General features: G+C 46.2%; 1 protein-coding gene across 3 annotated transcripts in view; it reads left to right on the top strand.

Annotated features, from left to right (window-relative positions):
- The first annotated feature begins 11,876 nt into the window (after window positions 1–11,876).
- Window positions 11,877–27,276, top strand: part of LOC139262109 (complement C1q tumor necrosis factor-related protein 2-like) — a 52,922-nt gene continuing 37,522 nt past the window's right edge. The window contains exons 1-2 of one of the 3 annotated variants that reach the window (XM_070877255.1): window positions 11,877–12,091; window positions 14,406–14,549. The gene's annotated coding sequence lies outside the window, so the exon portion shown is untranslated. Of the gene's footprint in view, window positions 12,092–12,261; window positions 12,282–14,405; window positions 14,550–27,276 lie in introns of those variants that run through there. The other 2 variants (XM_070877257.1, XM_070877256.1) reach the window with 2 other exon arrangements.

Here is a 27,276-nt window from a genome sequence, read left to right as displayed (position 1 = left end):
GACTGGGGGGCAGTGCTGTGCAGAGAGGACAGGCTGGTGGAGGACCTTTGTCTTATTGATGTTTAGCGTAAGGCCCATGCTTTCATACTCCACAGTAAATACGTTGACTATGTCCTGGAGTTCAGCCTCAGTATGTGCGCAGACGCAGGCGTCGTCTGCATACTGTAGCTCGACGACAGAGGTTGTGGTGGTCTTGGACCTGGCCTGGAGACGGCGAAGGTTGAATAGGTTCCCACTGGTTCTGTAGTTTAGTTCCACTCCAGCGGGGAGCTTGTCGACTGTGAGGTGGAGAATGGTAGCGAGGAAGATTGAGAAGAGGGTTAGGGCGATAATGCAGCCCTGCTTGACCCCAGTCCGGACATGGATTGGGTCTGTGATGGATCCGTTAGTAAGGATCACGGCCTGCATGTCGTCATGGAGCAGGCGGAGGATGATGACGAACATTTGGGGGCATCCGAAACGGAGGAGGACGTTTCATAGACCCTCGCAGTTGACAGTGTCAAAGGCCTTAGTAAGGTCGAAGAAGGCCATGTATAAGGGCTGTTCCCTACATTTTTCCTGCAGCTGTTGCGCTGCAAAAATCATGTCCGTTGTGCCCTGTAGGGGAAAAAATCTGCACTGCGACTCCGGGAGGAGCTCCTCGGCCACAGGGAGAAAATGGTTGAGGAGGACTCTAGCGCCAACTTTCCCAGTGGCTGATAGCAGGGAGATTCCTCTGTAGTTGCCGCAGTCGGACTTGTCCCCTTTTTTAAAGATGGGCACGATCACTGCATCTCTAAGATCTCCCAGCATGCTCTCCTCCCTCCAGATAAGAGAGATGAGGTCATGTATTCGCACCAACAGTGCCCCTCCGCCATACTTCAGTGCCTCAGCAGGAATTCCATCCGCTCCCGTAACCTTGTTGTTTTTAAACTGTCCTAGGGCTTTTTCTACCTCGTGCAGTGTTGGGGTCTCACTGAGGTGGTGGCGGGTAGCATGCTGCGGGATGGAGTCAAGCACACACGGGTCAAAGGCAGAGTCTCGATTGAGGAGGTCTTCGAAGTGCTCCTTCCAGCAGGCCCTGACTGCCTCGGTGTCCTTGATGAATGTTTCCCCATTCTTGGCCAGCAGTTAGGTGGGGCCTTGGGTGTTTGGACCGTAGGTGGCCTTGACTGTGATGAAGAATCTTCACACATCATGGCTGTCGGCCATCTGCTGTACCTCCTGTGCTTTCTCCATCCACCATCTCTTCTTTAGGTCCCGGGTTTTTTGTTGGACCTCAGCCTTGAGCCGTCTGTAATGCTGCCTTGCTGCTCCCGAGTTGGGTTGTTGTTTAAGGCTCAGAAATGCCCTGCGCTTGCGATCTATTAGCTCATGGATCTCCTGATCATTCTCATCAAACCAGTCCTGGTGTTTCCTGGTTGAGTGACCAAGCGTCTCTATGCAGGCACTGGTTATGGAGACCTGGAGGGCAGACCAAGTGCTGTGGGCATTCTGCATCTCAGGGTCATCAAGGCACGTCAGGCGTTGACTGTATAGGGCTTTCTTAGCTGGGTCCTTAAGTGCCCCGGCATGGACTTTTTTGGGGCACTGCTTCCGCTTTGGGGCTACGTTGATGTCAATGATGGATTGGATTAGGCGGTGGTCCGTCCAGCAGTTGTCAGCTCCTGTCATGGCGTGGGTGACGTGCACATCCTTGCGATTCCTGGCTCGGACAATGACATAGTCAAGCAGGTGCCAGTGTTTGGAGTGAGGGTGTTGCCATGATGACTTGTATTTGTCCCTCTGGCGGAACAAGGTATTGGTGATGAGGAGTTCATGTTCTAGACGTTTTGTCAGGAGTAGGGTACCGCTGGAGTTGGCTTTCCCTACCCACTCTCTGCCAATCACGCCTCCCCAGAGGTCTGTGTCCTTGCCGACCCTGGCGTTGAAGTCACCGAGGAGGATCAGTTTGTCGCCCGTGGGGACGCAGGACAGGGATATTTCGAGGTTGGAGTAAATACCCTCTTTGGGCTCATCGAGTGTTGGGGCATTGATTCCGGTATAGGGTGAGTCGAAGAGTCATGAGACGTTCGTTAGCCCCGCAGGGGGAGTCTTTGAGGCGGTCGATCAGCTCGTTTTTGATGGCGAAGCCGACTCCGTGAAGGCGGCGTTCGTCCTCTGGTTTCCCTTTCCAGAAGAAGGTGTAACCTCCACCTTGTTCCTTGAGCTGGCCTTCCCCTGCCCACCGGGTCTCGCTTAGGGCGGTGATGTCGATATCAAAGTGTCTAAGTTCCCGGGCAACTAATGCGGTGCGGCGTTCTGGCCTGTTGCTGTTGGGGTTGTCCATGAGGGTCCTGACGTTCCAGGTCCCGAACTTCATGTTAACGGAGTGGAAGATGCCTGCGTGTGAATTCTTTTAACGTGGGATGGTCGTTGCACAGCGGCTACCACAGGGGCTTAGCTGAGCAAGGTCTTGGTCCAGTGACAAGGGGGTCCAAGAGTACTGGAGACCAGGCACTGCTGTATGGGCCTAGTTGCCTACGACGAGATGTTGACTGCAGGCTCGGCACTGAATAGCGCCCTTGATGGTAGGTGGTCCGGGGCTTGGTTGGGGGCAGGCATTGGGAGGGTCAGTGGCCCACTGGGGTTCAGGGTAGGAGGTAACAGCCATGATGCTTACCAGTCATAAGAGGCCAGGTCACTAGTGGGGAAATAGAGGCCCTGTCGTCTCTGAAGGAGGGGGAAAGGCCAGTTGCCGTTGTGGAGGAGGAGGAGGACCAAACACTGGCGTGGAGGAGAGGCACAGCTGTCGCCACTGGAGGGGGATCCAGTCGTCGCTGGGGAGAAGTCTGGATGCCGCTGGGGGCCCAAACGCCTGATCACCACTGGGGGCCTGAATGCCTGGTTGTCGATGGAGAGGCCTGAGCTCCGCCGGGGGCCCGAACGCCTGGCCAGCTGCTCACCTAGCTCTCTGGACACCATCGAGGGTTGGGGATCGGGTGGAGCAGCTGCAACGATGTCGACGTCAGAGGAGGAGATCGTCGTCGCCGAGGGGGGGAGAAATGTCCAGGTCGATGCTGCAGGAGTCACAGACGTCCGAGTCATCGCCGATGGGTGGCTTGGAATGAGGCCTGAGGTAGGCCTGAATTTTGGGATTCGCAGGGTTAGGGGTTTAGGGCAGGGATTTATGCACCCCATATTAGGGTCTGTTAGAGCTAGGGGGAGTTTAGACAGTGGAAGGGGGGAGGTTGAGGGTAGATAGTTGTTGAATGGCATTGTAACGTTGATTCGGCAGGGGAGCTCCCTCGGGAACTGCCACCCCGGCAGTATATGGGTGGTAATTTCATTCATTTTACATTCATTTGGGCGATAAAGTGCTTCTCAGCGGTAAATGGGTGGTAAAATGGGCGTTAAATGGGCGGAATGCTAATGAATTTCTAGCCTAATATAATTTCTCTTCAACAAGGATGACTCAATTCATCTGGATGTTGCTCTCAGTTGCTCCTATGGTCTCTGCTGGCAACTGCCCTCAAGTGGGCAATGATGGTACAGCAGTTTGATTCACATAAATCTCAGTTCGATCTGTGCTGAAGTGATGCCAGGGCGAATCAAACTGCTGATTTGCCCTTCCGTGCTAAGGCCAATTATAATATCCCAACTACTACTCCACACAGACCATCTTCCTGATCTGTACATCGCAGGTCCTTGGTCTGTACATCGCAGACTAACTTGCTGAGCCTTTGGGGAAGCTTCTAGCTTTATATTGTCTGTTTGAGTACCAATAAAAAAAAGAGACATTGAAGAGTGTTGCAGACCAACAGTTCTAACATTGGGTACGTAATTTATAGCAACTGCATCAACGCAGTTTAGGAGACAAATGGCTTGGATCACTTGTACTGCAATCCTTCCTCCATACGTCTATTTTCCCAAGAGGAGCTGCATTGAGCCTATTTCCATCCTCTTTCCCAGTTGTTCCTTCCTGCAGGGTGCAATTTGAACAGTGCTTTAACAAACAAGGACATTGTTTGTCAATTATTTCAAGAGGGATTTCAGCTCAAATCTCAATTTCATTCCTTTGTTCTATGTTACTGAGTGGAAAGACAAACTAGGCAATGTGGATGAGAATCACAAAGCATGGCTCGTTTCAAACAGTCAATACTCAGGCACAGTCTGACTCATATCACTGTGACTGCATGAATTCCTCACATGGGCTTGGGCAGAAGTTGTTCTAGTTTGCAACGCAGTCCGTTTTGAAACCAGTTACCGGGTATTTTTCCACAAAACCAATTTGGATGGCATTAAAAGCAAAATACTGAAGATTCTGGAAATCTGGGAAGCACAGCAGGTAATGGGCATCTGTAAATGAGAACAGGCCAGTTAATTTTTTGGTTCCAGACCATTCTAACCTGAAGAGGTAGATGGGAATATTAATACAATCAGAAAAAGGGGAGGGGGACAAAGTGCATCGACATAAGATGATTGAGGACTGGAACGATCCAAAAGATCATGAAGTAATGCACAGAAGCGTTGGTGAAATCAAGAGTATGTTGCAAGCTAAGGAAATGGGAGCCCTGGACAAATGGGAGAGATGGAAAATGTGGAGCCTTCCCACTGATATTGGTCTCTTCACTATTCTAACAAAGCTCAATACAAGTTTCAAGAACAAACACATCTTTCTCCAAGGCATCCTTCAACCTGGTGGTCTAAAGATAAACTTCAGTTTTAACCTCATTTTCCAGCCTGCTCTTACATTACACCTGACCTTCAGGTGTTCTAACAAGGCATTGCTTGTTACATTACATTAATCCTACAAGGTAATTGTGCAAACGGCAATGGGCACAGCCACTGTGCTGCATAAAGGACATGGCAGAAACTGAATGCAGCAGGTGGGGTGTCTTCTGTTGTACATTTAGAACTCCTTGTTCAGACAACTGTCCTTCATTACAACACTTTGGTGCCACCATCTGTTCACTTGTGGCACTTGGAGGTCGTCAGAAGGCCCACAACAGGAAAAGCTCTATGCGTCTTAATCCAGTCACGTGGCCAAAATTTCTAACCGTGGAATCAATTTGCAGTGGATGAGGCATGATGCATGCTCAGGATATGATTCTTTCACATTTTATTTACAAAATCATTCTGAACCATCTGCAATTAATAAAATAAATCTGCCAGACTTGGCAAAGGTGCACCAGTATTACAACACTGTGGAGTGAATGTTTCCAATTTATGAGTGGAAAGTGATGCATCCATAGAAACATAGAAAATAGGTGCAGGAGTAGCCCATTTGGCACTTTGAGCCTGCACCACCGTTCAATGAGTTCATGGCTGGACATGCAACTTCAGTACCCCATTCCTGCTTTCTCGCCATACCCCGTGATCCCCCGAGTAGTAAGGACAACATCTAACTCCTTTTTGAATATATTTAGTGAATTGGCTTCAACAACTTTCTATGGTAGAGAATTCAACAGGTTCACCACTCTCTGGGTGAAGAAGTTTCTCCTCATCTCGGTCCTAAATAGCTTACCCCTTATCCTTAGACTGTGACCCCTCGTTCTGGACTTCCCCAACATTGGGAACATTCTTCCTGCATCTAACCTGTCTAAACCCGTCAGAATTTTAAACGTTTCTATGAGATCCCCTTTCATTCTTCTGAACTCCAGTGAGTACAAGCCCAGTTGATCCAGTCTTTCTTGATATGTCAGTCCCACCATCCCGGGAATCAGTCTGGTGAACCTTCGCTGCACTCCCTCAATAGCAAGAATGTTCTTCCTCAAGTTAGGAGACCAAAACTGTATACAATATTCCAGGTGTGGCCTCACCAAGGCCCTGTACAACTGTAGTAACACCTCCCTGCCTCTGTACTCAAATCCCCTCGCTCTGAAGGCCAACATGCCATTTGCTTTCTTAACCGCCTGCTGTACCTGCATACCAACCTTCAATGACTGATGTACCATGACACCCAGGTCTCGTTGCACCTCCCCTTTTCCTAATTTGTCACCATTCAGATAATAGTCTGTCTCTCTGTTTTTACCACCAAAGTGGATAACCTCACATTTATCCACATTATACTTCATCTGCCATGCATTTGCCCACTCACCTAACCTATCCAAGTCACTCTGCAGCCTCATAGCATCCTCCTCGCAGCTCACACTGCCACCCAACTTCGTGTCAACTGCAAATTTGGAGATACTACATTTAATCCCCTCGTCCAAATCATTAATGTACAATGTAAACAGCTGGGGCCCCAGCACAGAACCTTGCGGTACCTCACTAGTCACTGCCTGCCATTCTGAAAAGTATCTGTCTGCCAACCAGTTCTCAATCCATGTCAGCACACTACCCCCAATCACATGTTCTTTAACTTTGCACATTAATCTCTTGTGTGGGATCTTGTCGAAAGCCTTCTGAAAGTCCAAATACACCACATCAACTGGTTCTCCCTTGTCCACTCTACTGGAAACATCCTCAAAAAATTCCAGAAGATTTGTCAAGCATGATTTCCCTTTCACAAATCCATGCTGACTTGGACCTATCATGTCACCTCTTTCCAAATGCGCTGCTATGACATCCTTAATAATTGATTCCATCATTTTACTCACTACCAATGTCAGGCTGACCGGTCTATAATTCCCTGTTTTCTCTCCCTCCTTTTTTAAAAGGTGGGGTTACATTGGCTACCCTCCACTCCATGGGAACTGATCCAGAGTCTATGGAATGTTGGAAAATGACTGTCAATGCATCCGCTATTTCCAAGGCCACCTTCTTAAGTACTCTGGGATGCAGTCCATCAGGCCCTGGGCATTTATCGGCCTTCAATCCCATCAATTTCCCCAACACAATTTCCTGACTAATAAGGATTTCCCTCAGTTCCTCCCTCTTACTTGACCCTCTGACCCCTTTTATATCTGGAAGGTTGTTTGTGTCCTCCTTAGTGAATACCGAACCAAAGTACTTGTTCAATTGGTCTGCCATTTCTTTGTTCCCCGTTATAACTTCCCCTGATTCTGACTGCAGGGGACCTATGTTTGTCTTTACTAACCTTTTTCTCTTTACATATCTATAGAAGCTTTTGCAGTCCGTCTTAATGTTCCCTGCAAGCTTCCTCTCATACTCTATTTTCCCTGCCCTAATCAAACCCTTTGTCCTCCTCTGCTGAGTTCTAAATTTCTCCCAGTCCCCGAGTTCACTTCTATTTCTGGCTAATTTGTAAGCCTCTTCCTTGCCTTTAATACTATCCCTGATTTCCCTTGATAACCACGGTTGAGCCACCTTCCCTTTATTATTTTTACACCAGACAGGGATGTACAATTGTTGTGGTTCATCCATGCGGTCTCTAAATGTCTGCCATTGCCCATCCACTGTCAACCTCTTAAGTATCATTCGCCAATCTATCCTAGCCAATTCATGCCTCATACCTTCAAAGTTACCCTTCTTTAAGTTCTGGACCATGGTCTCTGAATTAACTGTTTCATTCTCCATCCTAATGTAGAATTCCATCATATTATGGTCACTCTTCCCCAAGGAGCCTTGCACAACGAGATTGCTAATTAATCTGCAATTTAGAGATGCTGCATTAACACCACAGGCATCAATGCAAATATCTGAATCACAATACTGGAGCCACAATGTCTTCAGCTTAATTGACCTTTTAACAAAGATGGCTGACAATTCATTTCAGAAATGCAGTGACATTACAGCTTGTATCCTTAAAGGGATGCATTCTTACACGACAGTACCAAATACATTACAGGCTTTGCCTTGTAAATGTGCATGTTCAGTCTTATGTGTGCAGCACTCTAGGAGAAATATAGTTGCATGCTACATACAAGCAGAGTTTGTCACATTTCAGATTCAAAGCAACCTTACAAAAAAAATGGAAAAACTTAGCCAATTCTTGATTTATCTAATAGGACAAATGCTAGCGATTTATCACCAACTGCCCAGGAACATGGAAAGGACTGCCTTCTGTTCGGTTGAGCAGAATAGTTAGTTAGATCGTTAGTGTCATTCACCTCAGGAAGTCCCTATTTACAACAATTAGATCCTTAAGTCTGCAGACACCTCCCCATTCAAAGGAAGTGTTTGACTGAGGCCCCATTTGTCTGTTCAGATGGACACTGAGATTATATAGTACTTCAGTGTGTCAGCCTTCACAACACCGTCTTCAGTGTGCCAGTGCAGCCTTCGGTTGCCTGAAGAAAAGAGTGTTTGAAGACCAAGATCTCAAACCCAGCAGCAAATTCATGGTCTACGGAACAGCAGTGATTCCCGCCCTCCTATATACTTCAGAGACATGGACAATGCACAATAGGCACCTCAAAGCACTGTGAAGTACCACCAACACTGTCTCTGCAAAATCCTGCAAATTCATTGGCAGGATAGGCACACCAACATCAGTGTTCTCTCTCAGGCCAACATCCCCAGCATCAAGGCATTGATCACGCTTAATCAGCTCCAATGGACGGGCCACCTAGTCCGCATGCCTGATACAAGACTCCTGGAATAAGCACTCTACTCCGAGCTCTGTCATGTCAAGCGAGTCCCAGATGGGCAGAGAAAATGCTTCAAGGACTCCTCAAAGCCTCCTTGGAAAAAATGTAATATCCCCACCGACTCTGGGGCATTCCTGGTCCAAAATCGTTCAAAGTGGAGGAGAAGCATTCGAGAAGGCGCCGAACACTTTGAGTTTCTTCATCAGGAGCATGCGGAAGCCAAGTATAAACAGGGATGGAGAGTACGATAAACCAAGCACCCCACCCACCCATCCCTTCAACCACCACCTGCCCACCTGTGGCAGAATCTGTAGATCCCACATAAGACTCATCAGTCACTTAGAGCTCATGTTAGTGTGGATGCAAGACATCCTCGACTCCAGGGGACTGCCTAAGAAGAAGAAGAAGATAGCACTAATCAAAGAAAAGGAGGAAAATTTCCCTAGTCGCCAGGTTAACAATTCTCTCTGCCAACACCACAAAAAAATATTAACTGTTCTTTAAGCTCAATGCTATTTGTTCATGTTGTTCATTAAACAACTGCCGCACTTGCCTGCATAACAATCACCAAATTCAATCCAGCGTCATTTGTCATGGATTGCAGACATCTGAGATGTAATAAGACAGCGGGGGCGAAATTGCCCCTCACCCCAATTGGGGGCATTAACCTTCCAAGGACCGGGACTTTTATCGCCCGGCCCAGAAGTCCCGCCCCCGACACAGAATCGGGACATGCGCCCCTGAAACGAGGGGCACTCCTGGGGTGACTGAGTCCAGCGCTAAGCCGAAGAGGCCAGCACTAGGCGGAGCATCCGCGCGCTACATCACCCCTCCCCTTCAGTTAAAGGAGGAGGGCCGCTGTGCACTCTGCAGGCCCTTTGGTGGCTGCCATTGGGCTACCAGGGATGTTATTGACCGGGCCAGTGGCCCGGCACCCAAAACAGAATTCTGGACTGCACGATGGCAGCCCAGTCGACATGAGGGCTGTCATTGTCGAGCCGACCCAAGGGTCAGCTGACAAAATAAAATGGCGGCCCGGGGCAATAAAGGCTTCTCCTTTAAGGGGCAGCCCAGCGGTGGATGTCCACCAGCTTTGTGGCCTACGAAGCTGGCACTGACATCCACCCACACCAGCTTCATGGCCCATGGGGCACTTTCCCCCACTGGGTGCAAAGGGGTCGGTGCGCAAGGCGATGACATCATCGCCTGTTGCACGCCAACCCGGGGCGCTAATCACAGGGCACGGCGCTACGTATACAATGCCCCGCAAACCCCCAAGACAATTTCCCCGGAGGCGCCACCCTCCCCCGAGCGAAAAGGCCATTGCGCCGCATTAGCGCTCCCTGGAGGCGCTAAGGGGGCTATAAAAAGGGCCAATTTCGGCCCCAGTGTCTTTAGCCCTCCCCTCTCCTCCCTCATCAGCACAACAATCAAACAGAAACCTGCATTTTATTGCATCTTTCACAACCTCAAAGAGTTACAAATAGTCACTTTTATATAAGCAAATAGCAGACAATTTTCACTCAGCAAATGCCTACAAACAGCAAGTGAATTGAGTCACCAGTTATTGTGTTTTAGCAATGTTGGTTGACGGGGAAAATGATAACCAAATCACCAGCAAAGCTCAGCAGCCCCACTTCCAATATTTCTGTGAAAACTTTTTACATCCACCTGAAATGGCAAATGAGGCCACAGTGTAACATCTCATTCTGTTTCAGGAGTGCACACTGGAAGCCTATGGAGGAGACTTTACAATATGGCTGGCACCGCACTTCTAGTAAAGTATGAGCATGCACAAACCACCTGTCATATTGGACCCTTAGGTGCCCATTTTATGCCTGTAAATGGGGTGCAGAGTGATCCAATTTCTTGTCCCTTGAGACTTCATATGACATGTGCATTTGTGAGATTCAACGCCAAAATGAACTGGAAATAAAATCCTTTTTTGGATTTTTTATTAATGCATATGCTGTGCCGTAGAGTTTTACATTAATATAAATGTGTTACTAAAATCAAAGCATATTGGAAGTATAGCTATTATAAATATTAAAAGTGAATCAATATACTTGAGACCAACAGTTCTTATTTCATTTTTTGTCACTTTCCTTCCATTCATATATTTGGATACATGTACATTTTGCTACTGTTTTCTAGTCATTTTAGGTGAATGGTACATTAAGGAGCTTGAAAGGAAACACAAATATAAGACTGTTCAAATCATTAACTCTCTTGCTTTAAGAACGATGAGACAAGTAACATAGATAATATTTACAGCACTACAGCTAAACAGAAAGAGTATTCCAATTCTGTATTTTATCTTAGTTCCGCTCTCATGCAATGCCTTATTACGCAAATCTGCTTGTGTTTTATTAACTAAGTATTTTGAAATATCATTCAAAAATTATTTTTTTAGCAAAATTGCAACAGCAATCACTGCACGGAGTGACTTACAGGTTTCAGTGATTTTAGACAATTCATCTTGAAGTCTCACTGTGATCATTTCCTGCATTTCACAGTTCAGTAATACAGATACATATCACAAAGGCATGCACATAGAAATATATAAAACTTACACAAGCTTGCTGAAGATAGCACTGCCAAAATTGCTTTTATTATTTTAATCTTAAGAAAGATTAATTAAATACTGAAGAGCTGTAGGCCCAAAATTACAACAATTTGTATACAAAATATAATGCTCATCTGTTGCAAATAAAAATGATACACTAACTTAACAGCATACCTGATTTAAAGGATTGATGTTTAGAGATTAGCTTTCCCAAGGTGGCTGTGTTTCTTGGCAATGGGATCGTGCTTCAGTGCAGTGAACTCCATCTGGAGGGTCAATGCTGCCAATTTATTTTTTCCCTAATCTCAATTTGTCTCAGTTCATATTCGACTTTGTCTGTACCGTTAGTAAAGATAAACGCTGTTTGAAATGGAACATTTTTATATTCATTTATCCCCAACAAATACATTATTATGTTGATTACTTTTTAAACTGAGTAAAAAAAATGTTGACTTTATTTTTCAGAAGTGCTCCCATTACATAAGAAACAACTATAGTTATTAATGGCGGGCGGGGAGAAGGAAAGGGTTGCTTCTACTTCTAATCCTTTTTATTTCTGTGTTGATGATCAAAGTCAGAAAATAATCTAAAGCAAATCCTGAAATGAAGTCTGCAAGTTAGTACTGGAGACAGCTGTCAAAGCAACTTCATGTAGAAGATGAAAACCAGCAGTTTCCGACCACTGTCGACATGTGCAGTCGTATTCTTAAGGCAGTCAAAATTTTCAACTACATGTGACATAAGCGGGAGGTTTTCCAACTCATTACGTTATGGGAAAAGAATGCACTGGAAAAAGGAAGAGAGACAGGGGAAAGACCAAAAAGCTGTTTTGAGTTGGAAAGGGGTCCAGGAAGAAGGAACATAAATGTCCCTGAACTGCTCTGTCGGTGTGCTGTTTTCGAAGCATTAATTTAAGAGGAAAATATTGCCAGAAAACAATGAGCATATTGCAATAGAAAGGAACTGCTTACTTTCCTGACCAAATGTTTTAAACAGTCTCTGGTACATGCTAGCTGCAAGTTACAAATTTTAAACATCCCTGCAACTACACTGACCACACAGCTACAATCTGGTAAGTTTTGTTTACATGTTTTTATCTTAACTCTTCACATGCGGCCAGCTTTTGTACCAAACTGGTATCTGTGCCCGATGCCTCGGAAAATGTAGTTGAAGAAAGTCTGCCTTCAGCAGTTTGCAACAAATTATTAGAGAAAATATAAGTTACCCGTGTAAAGTACGGCAGGAAACACGTGGCATTTCAGGTGACTCGCGATTATTTCTTTGTCAGTTTTGTAATCTTTGATCTTCATGATTAGAAGTTGCAAAAAGTGTTTAAATTATTAACCAAGCAATGCTTTGACTTATTAGTTTTGTCTCTAGCTTAGGTTGAATTAGCATTAAGTTGTTGCCAATGTAAAAGAACACTGCAACACCAAACAAGCTTCCAGTGTTTTTCTGGCAGTGTGTCATGCCTGATACAATCTCAGATGTTGAGACTAAAATCTCAACGGCCGGGACTATTTTATGAGACCTGTGTTACATATCGCAGATTCATATATACACTATCTCTGGAAATTAACTGTACGAGTGCTGAACTTCTTGTGTACTTTTCAATACATGTTTTGACATTCACCTGTATTGTAACGTGTAAAGTATAGAGAATGTGCGTAACGGGCAATTATGAAACACAGTGGAATCTCCATTATTTGCCTTAATGTAGGAAATCCCTCTGGTGGAGGATAGGAATTGGCAGATAATTGAGGTTGTCTCCAAATTTTGATGTTACACTTATGGTACAGTAATACCATAGGCACAGACATGAAGTAGAATACAAGTGAGAGAGGGAAATTACTTTGTGTAATTCACCAAGAAAAGATGAAATATAAATAACAAACTGAGCTGTGTATTCAGACCCTAGTTTTGTGTGTGGTTTTGTGCTGTCAAATGTCCCTTGATAATAGGAGTGCAGATAATGAAGGTCCCATTGTATGCTAAATTTTCCGCAATGAGCTAATTGCTCTCTGTTTTTTTTTGTACTCTGTTGCCATCTCACACTAATTCTGGTCATACAGTGAGGGAACTGAAGAAGCAGAACACTTCATGCATTTTTAAAGGGTTTAATTTATTTTTACTTTGTGTGGATGCCACCTTGGAGGAAACTTGCCACACAATTACATTGGATGATGGCAAGCTACAAATGTTGCAGCTTTGGAATGGCACTTGGGCGCAAATGTGTTGCCAAGCAGTGATGCTAGATTCCCAGTAACTCCATGTGCTGTTGTATTTGATTAATGCCATTCATCCTAGGTTTTTGTGGGGACAGTGTCAAAGAATAAATAGGGAAATATAATATGCACAACACAAAAGCATATCCATATTTATTGAAAAGAAAACCTTAGTTTTATATGATTTTATGACAATGATAAGTGGATAAGCTGGCTATTTTGAACTACTGATGTCACATATTCAATGGCCCTGAATTTGCAGCCCCTTTGGGCGGGTACGAGGTGCGCATGCGCCCATAGGGGCCCCGCAAGTTCCGGGTTTAGGCACCTGAAGCGCATGTGCCTAAACCCGCAACTTGCGATCTGTAAAGAATCATCTTGACAGATTGCACGCATCCGGAAGTAAAGGGCCTCCGCGGGCGGAGAGTAACTCCTGCCAGCGAATGCCCCTGAAATTCTTATGACTGATAAAAGGAAGCGCAAGGCCTGCTTTTATCAGCAAAAGACTTTGAAAGGACAGAAAAATAATTTTTTTTCAATAATTTAAACATTTTAGACCCTTCAAAATATGTGAAGCTATTTTTCAGAAAATTAACATTGTTTTAAAATATGAATTAAATTCCATTTTAATTCATTTTAAATATGTAATGGGTTTTTTTCAATTTATTTTGTGTGTTTTTGGGGATATTCCCATTCATACTTATGGTGATTCCGTATCACAAGTATGAATGGGAATACCCCTACTTGGATTATTTGGGCTGGGCACGGACGCATGCGAAGTGATTAGTCCCTGGAACACATGGGCCTCGACGCAGGTCTTCACATAGAGGCCCAGAACCACAAGTCTCCGAACCCCCAGATCACTAGGTAGATTCGTAGAAATTTTTCAGGTTGGAGGCATCCGCCCGCGGGAAGCCACCGACCGCAACAATCTCACTAGTAAGGTAAGCCTTATTAAATCCAGCTTATACTTTGGAGTGTGTTACAAGGCTGCAGTTTATTCAGGGCTCCAGATGTTGTCATAAACAGTGAAACTAAAACTCAAGTGAATTTTTGAAAGTGAGAAACAAGATATGGCACAGCCTTGAAACACACAGCTGAGTCTCTTTTATTTACTGTAAAACATATGAATATAATGAGTAGGTTTTAATGTTTGGTTAGGTCGTACGGCAGTGAGGAATCCGTGGGAGCAGCTGAGCACAGAGTAGGAGCTAACCTGCAGGGGAGCACGAGTTGGAGGACGTCTTTGCGTAACACCTGGGAGCAGATTGCTGGCTACGACTGCATTGTGGCACCATAACTGAGGTGAAAACGCTTGGGGTTGGTGGGCAAAAATTCTTGTTGTTTGCTGCTCCCCTATTTTAAATCCATCTCTCTGTGGTTGATTGCCATTGGGATACAGCAAGCACCGTAGGGCCCACCTATTGTTATTGTAAGACAAGTACCCCTGCTTCATGCACAAGCCATCAGTGTGCTACACATTGGTGAGCCACATTGGGGTGTGGAAGTGATCTCGGGCTTCTACGCCCCATTACAAGGCACCCACCTGACCATCTCATTATTGGCCCCAATAAAACATGCTATCAGCTGCCTTACTTTGAGCAATGCATCAAAGGATCCAAATTTCTAAATACTGCAGTTCCAAAAGAAACTTGGAGGGGTGCGGGGTGGAATTCAACTCACAGACGTCTGTTTCTGTGTTTGAAAAGCAGGTGGCCAGTAGTTGAAACCAGTATGGGTGAAGTGGGGGTTGCTCAGCAACCCCATTGATGCCCAAGGTCCACCTGATGCCATATATAGACGGACCTATATATTTGGACGAGCAGCCTTGAAACAAGCGTACAACTGCTTTACTATGCAAATTGGGGTCCTATACCAGATACAGGGTTCTGATGCAAGCGTCAAGCACAAATTCAAGGGTGGAGCTGGAGTCGTACAATCTCTGCCTAGTTGTACCAGACCTTTAGTGGCTGAAATAGTAGTTCTCAAATGGATCGCCAGAGGCCACGCAAATAACAGGCACAAAACTTCTTAAAAGGTTTATTTTTGTGGATCCAGGAATGCTCCTCCTGGCTCCACATAAATACTACTGCTGGCTTTACCTGCCCCCCAGGGCCTACCTGCAGGCCAGCTTGGTGTCGGAGCCAGATGGAATTCATCAAGCCGGTCCAACCAGCAAGCTGGAGCATGAAGCCGTTTGATGCATGCAGCTCTCTGCTTCGATTCAAACGAGGCCCGATGCCAATTTTGCCCAAGCCTCAGGTTGGCACAGATCAAGGAGTGGAGCAATCGCTTCACCAATTTTCTGCACATTTTGATCATAATTTCTCACCTTAAAGTCTGTAATCCATTCTTAGTAATATGTCCTCACTATACAGTACAAATGCACACAAGGCCCATACTAGAGAGAAGGTCACTCTGCGACCAGTTACCTTTATTTGCCAGCACTGAAGTGGAGAACATGAGTGGAGCTTCCCCTTTTATACCTGAAAGTCCAAGTTAGGAGTGTCTCCCACAAGTTCACCACCTAGTCGAATACATGACATCACCTCCCCCTCAAAGTCTTATTGGGATCACAGGTTAAGTCTCTCTGGTGGTTTACGCTCCCTTGTAGAACGCCTGAGTTGGGGCTCCGGTTGTTGAGCGCTGGCCTGAGTGTCTGCTGTTTGCAGTGCCTCAGGCCTGTCTAGACTGCCCACAGTGACAGGGCTCTCCTCCACTTGGTTCCAGTGTTCGGTCACCTGTGGCAGAGTGAACCCTACATCGTGTTCTTCCTCTGCTTCGTCTATGGGGTTGCTGAACCTCCTTTTTGTTTGATCCACTTGTTTGCGGCAGATTTGTCCATTGCTAAGTTAAACTACCAGAATCCTATTCCCCTCTTTGGCAATCACAGTGCCTGCGAGCCATTTAGGCCCTGCAGCGTAGTTGAGGACAAAGACAGGGTCATTAACATCAATACATCGCGCCCTCGCATTACCGTCATGGTAGTCACATTGTGACCGCCGCCTGCTCTCAACAATTTTTTTCATGGTGGGGTGTATAAGGGGTAACCTAGTTTTGAGCGTCCTTTTCATTAGCAGCTCTGCGGGTGGAACCCCTGTGAGCGAGTGTGGTCAGGATCTATTGGCCAACAGGAGGCATGATAAGCGGCTTTGTAGGGAACCCCCTTGGATTCTGAGCATCCCCTGTTTGATTATCTGCATTGCTTGTTCCGCCTGGCTGTTTAAGGCCGGCTTGAACAGTGCCGTTCTGACATGGTTGATACCATTTCTTGCCATGAAGTCCTGGAATTCAATGCTTATAAAGCACGGGCCATTGTCGCTGACCAAGACGTCCGGTAGGCCATGGGCAGCGAACATTCTACCATGGCAGAGGATGTGCTTGAATTGAGAATGTCACACTCGATCCATTTGGAGTAGGCGTCTACTACAACCAAAAACATTTTTCCCATGAAAGGACCTGCGTAGTCCATATGGATGCGTGACCATGGCTGGGCGGGCCAGGACCAGGGGCTAAGGGGGACTTCCCTGGGCGCATTGCCCAGCTGGGCACACGTGTTGCACCTGCGAACACAAAGTTCCAGGTCTGCATCTATCCCTGGCCACCAAACTTGTGACCTGGAAATTGCCTTCATCATGACAATGCTCAGGTGCTCATTATGGAGTTCTCGGATGAACGCCTCTCTGCCCATCTGGGGCATGACTACTCGGTTTCCCCATAGTACACAATCGGCCTGAATCGAGAGTTCATCCTTGCGCCTGTGAAATGGTTTCAATTCCTCAGGGCATGCCCTGTACGTGGCTGCCCAGTCCCCATTCAGGACACATTTTTTGACTAAAGACAGTAGCGGGTTTCTATTTGTCCAGACTTTGATCTGACGGGCTGTCATGGGTGAGCCTTCGCTTTCGAAAGCTTCAACAGCCATGACCATCTCAGCAGCATGCTCGGTTGCCCCCTCGGTGGTGGCTAGTGGGAGCCTGCTAAGTGCATCAGCGCAGTTTTCAGTGCCCGGTCTGTGCTGAATTGTATAGTCATAGGCGGCTAATGAGAGTGCCCACCTCTGTATGCGGGCCGGCGCATTTATATTTATGGCCTTGTTGTCGGCCAAAAGGAACGTTAGGGGTTTGTGATCTGTATCCAGTTCAAATTTCCTGCCAAACAGGTACTGGTGCATTTTTTTTTATTGCATTTACACAAGCAAGCACTTCCTTTTCTACCATCCCGTAGCCCCTTTCTGCCTGGGACAGACTTCTGGAGGCATAAGCTACAAGCTGTAACTGACCCTTGGCATTAATATGCTGCAACACACGCCCGACCCCATTGGACGACGCATCGCATGTTAAAACAAGTTTCTTACATGGGTCATATAGCGTTAACAGATTGTTGGAGCATAACAAATTGCGTGCTCTGTCAAAAGCCCTTTTATGGCTGTCCCCCCAAGACCCATTCACGACCTTTGCGTAGGAGCACGTGTAGCAGCTCTAACAGTGTGCTCAATTTGGGGAGAAAGTTACCAAAATAGTTCACAAGCCGCAGGAACGAACATAGCTCCATTGTGTTACGGGTGCTCTCTGGATCACTTCAGTTTTGGACGCAGTAGGTCTGATCCCGTCTGCTGCTACCCTCATCCCCAGGAATTCTATCTCTGGAGGTAGGAAAATGAACTTCGCCTTTTTCAGTCGCAGACCTACCCGGTCCAGGCAGCGTAGTATCTCCTCCAGGTTGTGGAGGTGTTCTTCAGTATCGCAACCCGTGATGAGGATATCGTCTTGAAAAGCCACCGACCTTGGAATCGACTTGAGGAGACTTTCCATGTTTCGTTGAAAGATCGCGGCGGCCGAACGAATCCCGAACGGACATCTGTTATACTCAAACAAGCCCTTGTATGTCGTGATGGTGGGCAGCTTCTTCGACTCACTCGCCAGCTCCTGGGTCATGTAAGCTGAGGTCAGGTCCAATTTTGAAAAAAGTTTGCCACCGGATAGCGTTGCAAAGAGGTCCTCCGCTCTCGGTAGCGGGTACTGGTCTTGGAGTGACACCCGATTGATGGTGGCCTTGTAATCACCATATATATTGACCGACCCATCAGCCTTGAGCACCGGCACAATCGGGCTCGCCCAGTCACTGAATTCGACAGGCAAGATGATGCCTTCCCTCAGCAGGCGGTCCAATTCGCCTTCTTTCTTTTCCCGCATCACGTACGGCATCGCTCTGGCCTTGTGGTGTACTGGCCTGGCGTCTGGGTTTATGTGAATCACTACCTTGGCCCCCATGAAAGTGCCAATGCCGGGTTGAAATAGTGAGTCAAATTTGTCCAGGACCTGTGAGCATGATATTCGCTCCACAGAAGAAATTGCATTGACATCGCCCCATGTCCAGTTCATGACAGCAAGCCAACTCCTCCTCAGCAGTGCGGGACCATCCCCCAGAACAATCCAGAGTGGCAACCTGTTCTCCGAATCTTTGTGGGTCACGACTACCATGGCACTGCCTAGCACCGGAATGATCTCCTTTGTATATGCCCGTAGCTGTGCGTCAATCGGCAATAATTTTGGTCTCCTGGCCTTGGACGCCCACAACTTGTTGAACTGTTTGATACTTATCAGGGACTGGCTGGCCCCGGTGTCTTGCTCCATTGATACTGGGATGCCATTGAGGAGCACTTTCATCAATATCGGTGGCGGCCTGGTGTATGAACTGTATATGTGCTCCACATGAACTCACTGAACTTCAACTTCCAGCATTTCCCCAGTGTCCATTTGGCCTTATAGGGCTTACATCTGGCCCGTCCTCCTCGTACATCAATCTGGCTGCAGGCTTCCTGCACATACACGCCAAGTGACCGCTGACATTGCAATTTCTGCAAGTATATTGCTGATACCTGAAAGCTCTGGCTGTGTGTTTGCCTCCACACCTCCAACATGAGCCGTTATTGGAAACAAAAGGTCCATTACCAGTCGATCGTCTCTGACTGTCTCTGTAACTGTCGTTAAACGCACCATTGACAGGTGTTGATGGCCCCATTACTGGCTGCATTGTCCCTTGCGATGGCATGAATCGCCGTTCAGCTAGCCATTGTCTCTGTTGAATTCCCCCTTGGGGTTCGACTACATGGTCGGGCATGTCCGATTGCCCCTGTTTGCCTGGAGAACTGTGTGCCGTGTTAACAATGTTGACTCCCTGTCCATTTGCTGCATTTAAACCAAGATTTTTGTCAAACATCATTCTGGTCTCTTCCTCCCCTGAGATAAATGTCTGGGACATCAAAGCCGCCGTTTCGAGGGTCAAGTCTTTGGTCTCAATCAGTTTCCTGAAAACCCCAGCGTGCCCGATGCCCTCAATAAAAGTCTCGCAGCATCTCCGCTCTGAATGCATCTGGGAACTTACACAGGCTCGCCAGTTGCCGGAGGTCTGCCACGAAGTCTGGAACGCTTTGCCCTTCTCGCCGCTGGTGCATGTAAAACTAGTGTCTCGCCATGTGCATGCTGCTCGCCGGTTTGAAGTGTTCCCCGATCAACTTACTGAGCTCTTCAAAAGTCTTGTCTGCCGGCTTCTCTGGCGCTAGAAGGTCCTTCATCAGGGACTACGTCCTGGACCCACAAACCGTCAGGAGATGAGCCCTGCGTTTGTCGGCCATTCCTTAGTGATGAAACTTTGCTGTAGTCTCTTAATAAATTCGTCCCAATCATTACCGACACAGTACCTCTTGTCTGTGCTGCTAGTGGTCATGCTCGCGTGGTTTAAATCCCAGTTTCTCGTCGCCAATAATATGTCCTTCCTATACAGTACAAATGCACACGAGGCCCATACTAGAGAAGGTCACAGAGTAACCTTTATTTTCCAGCACTGAAGTGGAGAAGATAGGTGGAGCTTTCCCTTTTATACATGAAAGTCCAGGTTAGGAGTGTCTCCCACAAGTTCACCACCTAGTGGTCAGTGTCCTCACGGTGTACAACTTAGGTCAGTTTATACATGGATTACAATGACAGTAGAATACATGACACTTAGGACCTGGATAACGCTCAGGTTTTACTTTCAAAGATTGTGAGAGGTATCAATTTCACCCTGATTTGTTTTGCTTCATACGCCATGTCCCAATTACTTATATATGTTGCATGTGGACATTTGGCATCTGTGGTTTAAAGTTAGAACTGCAGACAATTACAAATGATTTCTTCCAGATGACTGTGTTTACAAGTTAATATAGAATTTCCTTAAAAATTGTCATCACTGCCAAATTTCTTGTGGGTTGTGTCAACAGTATTTTGGAACTACAGTATTGCAATCCAATGTTCTGCAAATCATTAACATCTATGCACACTGTTATAGCGGGCCTGTTATTTTATTTCATTTCCCGTCGCACCCCCCAACTTTTTTCCCCTGCTTTCTTGAAGGCAGCTGGTTCATGTTGTAAGTTAGTACCATGTGTGTTGAGAGTAGGAGTAAATGGGTACTTTTCAGAATGGCAGGCGGTGACTAGGGGGGTACCGCAAGGTTCTGTGCTGGGGCCCTAGCTGTTTACACTGTACATTAATGATTTAGACGAGGGGATTAAATGTAGTATCTCCAAATTTGCGGATGACACGAAGTTGGGTGGCAGTGTGAGCTGCGAGGAGGATGCTATGAGGCTGCAGAGTGACTTGGATAGGTTAGGTGAGTGGGCAAATGCATGGCAGATGAAGTATAATGTGGATAAATGTGAGGTTATCCACTTTGGTGGTAAAAACAGAGAAACAGACTATTATCTGAATGGTGACAGATTAGGAAAAGGGGAGTTGCAACGAGACCTGGGTGTCATGGTACATCAGTCATTGAAGGTTGGCATGCAGGTACAGCAGGCGGTGAAGAAAGCAAATGGCATGTTGGCCTTCATAGCGACGGGATTTGAGTACAGGGGCAGGGAGGTGTTGCTACAGTTGTACAGGGCATTGGTGAGGCCACACCTGGAGTATTGTGTACAGTTTTGGTCTCCTAGCCTGAGGAAGGACATTCTTGCTATTGAGGGAGTGCAGTGAAGGTTCACCAGACTGATTCCCGGGATGGCGGGACTGACCTATCAAGAAAGACTGGATCAACTGGGCTTGTATTCACTGGAGTTCAGAAGAATGAGAGGGGACCTCATAGAAACGTTTAAAATTCTGATGGGTTTGGACAGGTTAGATGCAGGAAGAATGTTCCCAATGTTGGGGAAGTCCAGAACCAGGGGTCACAGTCTAAGGATAAGGGGTAAGCCATTTAGGACCGAGATGAGGAGAAACTTCTTCACCCAGAGAGTGGTGAACTTGTGGAATTCTCTGCCACAGAAAGTTGTTGAGGCCAATTCACTAAATATATTCAAAAAGGAGTTAGATGTAGTCCTTACTACTAAGGGGATCAAGGGGTATGGTGAGAAAGCAGGAATGGGGTACTGAAGTTGCATGTTCAGCCATGAACTCATTGAATGGCGGTGCAGGCTAGAAGGGCCGAATAGCCTGCTCCTGCACCTATTTTCTATGTTTCTATGTTTCTATGAGTCCACTAGTAACTCACCAAAGCCACCATACTTTATGTGGGAATCTAGACAGGGAGCATTGTCAGACTGTTGGACCATATACAAGTTAACAGCCACAACCAATCCTATCTGCACCTGGTGCCTGCACGTGTGCACTTTGCAGCAAGTCATTAGGAAGGGGAACCCTAGCTCATTTCTTATCCTCCCTAACCTGGAGGTACAGAGGCTAATTGTAGCACATTAAATAATCAGAGTGACTATTTGCACTGTGTTTTTTCTACAACTGCGTCCTCTGGACTCTGCCCCTGATGCCTCTTGCGCATGCGCAGACTCCTCGGACCCAAAACCGGAACTGGAGGTGGGGCCCCGCAATGTCCACATTGAACCACATGTGGAGTCTGCTGCTGAAATATTTTCTGCCACTTCCAGATTTTGTGTTATTTGAAACATTTTCGTGGCCTTCTGTGGGGACTGCCTAAGAAGAAGTAATAGCACTGTGGTACTGAGTCTCGATAGGAATAGTGCAATCAAGCAGATGCAACATGGATTCATGAAGGGAAAATCATGTTTAACTAATTTACTGGAATTCTTTGAGGATATAACGAGCATGGTGGATAGAGGTGTACCGATGGATGTGGTGTATTTAGATTTCCAAAAGGCATTCGATAAGGTGCCACACAAAAGGTTACTGCAGAAGATAAAGGTACGCGGAGTCAGAGGAAATGTATTAGCATGGATCGAGAATTGGCTGGCTAACAGAAAGCAGAGAGTTGGGATAAATGGGTCCTTTTCGGGTTGGAAATCGGTGGTTAGTGGTGTGCCACAGGGATCGGTGCTGGGACCACAACTGCTTACATTATACATAGATGACCTGGAAGAGGGGACAGAGTGTAGTTTGCAGATGACACAAAGACTAGTGGGAAAGCGGGTTGCGGAGAGGACACAGAGAGGCTGCAAAGAGATTTAGATAGGTTAAGCGAATGGGCGAAGGTTTGGCAGATGGAATACAATGTCGGAAAATGTGATGTCATCCACCTTGGGAACAAAAACAGTAAAAGGGAATATTATTTGAATGGGGAGAAATTACAACATGCTGCGGTGCAGAGGGACCTGGGGGTCCTTGTGCATGAATCGTTCCAATTCTTTGTCAAATCACAAACGCCAGAGGTCACCTTGGGCCCATTCAAGGATCACTCTGCGCCAATGCTCTTAGCCAAAAGGCCTAGAGCCACTGCACCGTTCCTGGAAGTACTGCAATACCAGGTTCGTGCCATGGAGGTGGATGGGTCAGGTCCCCCACACACCTCCGTGGAGGTGGATGGGTCAAGCCACCCCACCCACCTGAATCCCAAAAAGTTAGTTTGCAGGTGCAGCAGGTAATCAGGAAAGCGAATGGAATGTTGGCCTTCATTGCAAGAGGGATGGTCCTGCTGCAACTGTACAGGGTATTGGTGAGGCCACACCTGGAGTACTGCGTGCAGTTTTGGTCACCTTACTTAAGGAAGGATACTAGCCTTGGAGGGGGTACAGAGACGATTCACTAGGCTGATTCCGGAGATGAGGGGGTTACCTTATGATGATAGATTGAGTAGACTGGGTCTTTACTCGTTGGAGTTCAGAAGGATGAGGGGTGATCTTATAGAAACATTTAAAATAATGAAAGGGAAAGACAAGATAGAGGCAGAGAGGTTGTTTCCACTGGTCGGGGAGACTAGAACTAGGGGGCACAGCCTCAAAATACAGGGGAGTCAATTTAAAACTGAGTTGAGAAGGAATTTCTTCTCCCAGAGGGTTGTGAATCTGTGTAATTCTCTGCCCAAGGAAGCAGTTGAGGCTAGCTCATTGAATGCATTCAAATCACAGATAGATAGATTTTTAACCAATAAGCGAATTAAGGGTTATGGGGAGCAGGCGGGTAAGTGGAGCTGAGTCCACGGCCAGATCAGCTATGATCTTTTTGAATGGCGGAGCAGGCTCAAGGGGCTAGATGGCCTACTCCGGTTCCTAATTCTTATGTTCTTATGTTCTTATTTTGGAAGCAAAGCATCATTGTGTATCAGAGAGAAAATGTCTGTGTTGTATCTTGAGAGTATAGCTAAACAGAGTAAGTGGGTTTTCAAACATTAGGACAAGAAGCAATTGGAAAAATAGTTGCTGTGTTAATTATTTATAAGTCGGGCAGCAAAATGTTAAATAAAGATTTTAAAGATTAAATTACAAAATAAGATGTCCATTATGAGGATTTTCTTTTACATATATGAACATATAAAAGAGGGATGGGAGGGATGAGCCTGCCCAGTCAAGACATGGTGTTACCACATAGACCAGTGACCCACAGCCCCACCCTCCAGTCACACAGGCTCCTGCCAAAGGCAGAAGAACGAGAAAAATAAACTTTTGAAGGATTGTAGGCAATCCATACTCACTACATTTTGGTGATCAGTTCTGGAGAATAATGACTTTTTGTGTAAAGAAATAAATTCTGACACCAAATCTAAATATTTACCTGATGTATTATATGCTCATACATTCCCCCCTCCCCCCGGTGTTCCATCTCTACACATCTTAAGCAGCTTAGCCAGCTGGACAAAATCTTTTTCCTTCATCATTTTAAAAACCTTATTCATATTTCTTTTAAGTTTATGTTTCCAAACTTGCTGTTCACAGAATGGATGCAGCCTTGTTATCCAATTAAATATTGGGAAGACTGAAGCCATTGTCTTTGGTCCCCACCACAAATTGCGTTCTCTAGCTACCGACTCCATCCCTCTCCCTAGCATCTGTCTGAGGCTGAACCAGACCATTCGCAACCTACGTGTCATAATTGGCCCTGAAATGAGCTTCCGGCCACATATCTGCGACATAACTAAAACCGCCTATTTCCACCTCCATAACATTACCTGTCTCCGCCCCTGCCTCAGCTCATCTGCTGCTGAAACCCTCATCCATGCCTTTGTTACCTCTAAACTTGACTATTCCAACGTACTCCTTGCTGGCCTCCCACATTCTACACTATGTAAACTTGAGGTCATCCAAAACTCAGCAGCCCATGTCCTAACTCGCCCCTGTGCTCGCTGACCTACAGTGGCTCTTGGTTAAGCAACGCCTCGATTTCAAAATTCGAATTATTATTTACCAATCCCTCCATAGCCTCGCCCCTCCTTATCTCTGTATCTCTGTAATTTCCTTTAGCCTCACAACGCCCCGCGATGTCTGCGCTTCTCAAATTCTGCCCTCTTGAGCATCCCTGATTATAATCGCTCAAGGCCGTGCCTTCAGTTGCCTGGGCCCTAAGCTCTGGAACTACCTCCCTGCCTAAACCTCTTCACCTCTCCATCTCACTTTCCTCCCTTAAGATGCTCCTTAAAACCTACCTCTTTGACCAAGCTTTTGGTCATCTGCCGTAATTTCTTCTTATGTGGCACAGTGTCAAATTTATTTGACTTGTCTTATAACATTCCTGTAAAGCGCCTTGGGATGTTTTATTACATTAAAGGCGCTATACAAATACAAATTGTTGTTGTTGTTCCTTAAACCTCTTCGCCGCTCTAACTCTCCTACTTTAAGATGCTCCTTAAAACTTACCACGTTGACCATGTTGTTGGTTACCTGTCCTAACATGTCTTTATGTGGCTTGGTGTCAAATTCTGTCTGATTACGCTCCTGTAAAGCGCCTTTAGATGTCGTACTACATTAAAGGCACTATATAAATGCAAGTTGTTGTTGTTGTAATCAAAATAGCCGAACAGCTCAAGCCTGATAAATAAGAGCTGCTCTGCTCTTCCCACTTCGGAAATTTAGAGATTTGTAGATGTCTACAAGCAAGGGCTACTCGGTTAAAAGGTGCTGATAATGCAAGACACAATGGGCTAGAACCCCTACTTTTTTTGCATGCTTAATGCCCACTTAACGCCCATTTTACCGCTGAAATGACATATAACGCCCATATTGACACAAAATGGAAACTGACAGTCTTTTTAGCAGATTATTGCTGAATGTTATTTTCCCAATGAGCTGAACACTGAGAAAAAATCTTACTGCCCGCCCACTATTTTTGGGCAGAATCAGCAGAATGGGCGATTTCAACGCCAATATTATCGCCCAGCGTTACTTTCCTCACGGACTTAACGCTGAGATTCAATAATAACGCCTGGCGACTGTTTTTTGTCGTAAAGAGCATATTTACCAAAACTAGCGGCCATGGAGATCGCCCACCGTCAATTTCATCACCTCGCACACATATCGCCCAGAATATCGCCCGCTCAAAAAACCACCCACAAAAAGTGGAACTAACCGGGACGGACGCCAGTGGTGTGAAACATAGAAGCATAGAAACATAGAAAATAGGTGCAGGGGTAGGACATTCGGCACTTCGAGCCTGCACCGCCATTCAATTAGATCATGGCTGATCATTCCCTCAGTACCCCTTTCCTGCTTTCTCTCCATACTCCTTGATCCCGTTAGCCGTAAGGGCCATATCTAACTCCCTCTTGAATATATCCAATGAATTGGCATCAACAATTCTCTGCGGTAGGGAACTCCATAGGTTAACAACTCTCTGAGTGAAGAGGTTTCTCCTCATCTCAGTCCTAAATGACCTACCTCTTATCCTAAGACTGTGTCCCCTGGCTCTGGACACTCCCATCATCGGGAACATTCTACCCGCATCTAACCTGTCCAGTCCCGTCAGAATCTTATAAGTTTCTATGAGATCCCCTCTCATCCTTCTAAACTCCAGTGTATAAAGGCCCAGTTGATCCTCATATGTCAGTCCTGCCATCCCGGGAATCAGTCTGGTGAACCTTTGTTGCACTCCCTCAATAGCAAGAACCTCCTTCCTCAGATTAGGAGACCAAAACTGAACACAATATTCCAGGTGAGGCCTCACCAAAGTCCTGTACAACTGCAGTAAGACCTCCCTGCTCCTATACTCAAATCCCCTAGCTATGAAGGCCAACATACCATTTGCCTTCTTCACCGCCTGCTGTACCTGCATGCAAACTTTCAATGACTGATGAACCATGACACCCAGGTCTCGTTGCACCTCCCCTTTTCCTAATCTGCCGCCATTGAGATAATATTCTGCCTTCGTGTTTTTGCCCCCAAAGTGGATAACCTCACATTTATCCACATTATACTGCATCTGCCATGCATTTGCCCACTCATCTAACCTGTCCAAATCACCCTGCAGCCTTTTAGCGTCCTCCTCACAGCTCACACCACCACCCAGTTTAGTATCATCTGCAAACTTGGAGATATTACACTCGATTCCTTCATCTAAGTCATTAATGTATATTGTAAATAGCTGGGGTCCCAGCACTGAGTCCTGCGGCAATCCACTAGTCACTGCCTGCCATTCTGAAAAGGACCCATTTATCCCGACTCTCTGCTTCCTGTCTGCCAACCAGTTCTCTATCTATGTCAATAAATTACCCCCAATACCATGTGCTTTAATTTTGCACACCAATCTCTTGTGTGGGACCTTGTCAAAAGCCTTTTAAAGTCCAAATACGCCACATCAACTGATTCTCCCTTGTCCAC

This window comes from Pristiophorus japonicus, chromosome 4, assembly GCF_044704955.1.
Source record: "Pristiophorus japonicus isolate sPriJap1 chromosome 4, sPriJap1.hap1, whole genome shotgun sequence".
Taxonomy (NCBI): domain Eukaryota; kingdom Metazoa; phylum Chordata; class Chondrichthyes; family Pristiophoridae; genus Pristiophorus; species Pristiophorus japonicus.
The sequence above is the reverse complement of the archived record's forward strand: the minus strand, read 5'-3'. Positions and strand labels throughout refer to the sequence as shown.